The sequence below is a fragment of the Tupaia chinensis genome, unplaced genomic scaffold, assembly GCF_000334495.1.
Source record: "Tupaia chinensis unplaced genomic scaffold, TupChi_1.0 Scaffold000283_1, whole genome shotgun sequence".
NCBI classification, from domain to species: domain Eukaryota; kingdom Metazoa; phylum Chordata; class Mammalia; order Scandentia; family Tupaiidae; genus Tupaia; species Tupaia belangeri.
In genome coordinates, this window is record NW_006159766.1 from 1,194,045 (window position 1) to 1,195,182 (window position 1,138).

Sequence of the window (1,138 nt, forward strand, 5' to 3'; positions counted from 1 at the left end):
GGGACTCGAACCGTGGTCGACAACGTGGGAGTCCAGCGACATAGCCATTACGCTAACTGCTGGCCCCCCTCCTAAGATTTTTTTTTTAACGTAGGCAGAAGAATGTTGGTTAACCCCATCAGCTCAGCTCGTTTGCTCTGTGAGGCTGGCGACAGTCGCTCCTCTCTCCTATGAGGAGGCCTCTGTAGTCCTGATGCAGCTTCTCTGGGCTCCTAAGTAGATGGAATTGTGGCCTCCAAAGGATGTATCCCCAGGAATCTCAAAATGTGACCTCCTTTGGAATACAGACCTTTGCTGTTGTGATTAAGTAAGACTCTCAGGATGAAATGATTCCGAGTAGGGTGGGCCCTTGATCCAATGACCGTGTTCTCAGGAGGCTGAAAAGGAGAGGACACAGACACCGAGAGGAGAGGCTGTTGAAGAGAGAAAGACTGAAATGGTCCAGTTACCAGCCAAGAACACCCGGAACTGCTGGCAGCCCTGGAAGCTAGAAGATGGCTGTGACGAGTCTCTCTCGCTGTCTCTGAAAGGAACTGACGCAGCTGGCCTCCGGATCTCAGACTTCCGGCCTCCACAGCAGCTCTGGCACACTCACACTGAACCCCAGGTTTTGAAGGTTTCTCAAGTTTATTTATGTATTTCTTAATGAGAGAGAGAGAGAGAGAGAGAGAGAGGGACACGGTCTCAGGACACACGTCCCGACACCCTGAGCCATGCCCAGCCTCACCAGCTCTGGATCATGGGCACATGTGTGTCTGGTGCACTCAGGGAGGTCTCAGGACATGAACCCAGAACCTTCCCATGTGGGTTAGCCTTGCAGAGCATTAGATTTTACAGCTGTGCCACTGTCCTGCCAGCTAGTGGGTCGTTGGGAAAGTCACGATGCATTTTTGTATCAAAAAACACAGAAAAGTAGGTCATGACTTTTCCAACGACCTGATATTTTTATTCTCTGCTCTCCTTAGTTGTATCCCCACATTTTATTGCTATTGTCTGTTCTTCCTTCTCTGAACCAATCCTGTTAGAATGTTATTCTCTCGATATTGGACTTCCACCTGGAGAGATACATTCATCAATTCTCCAAGTTTCTATTGTGTCATCTGCAAATTGAGTGTGATACCTACCACCTGAGGCTGGT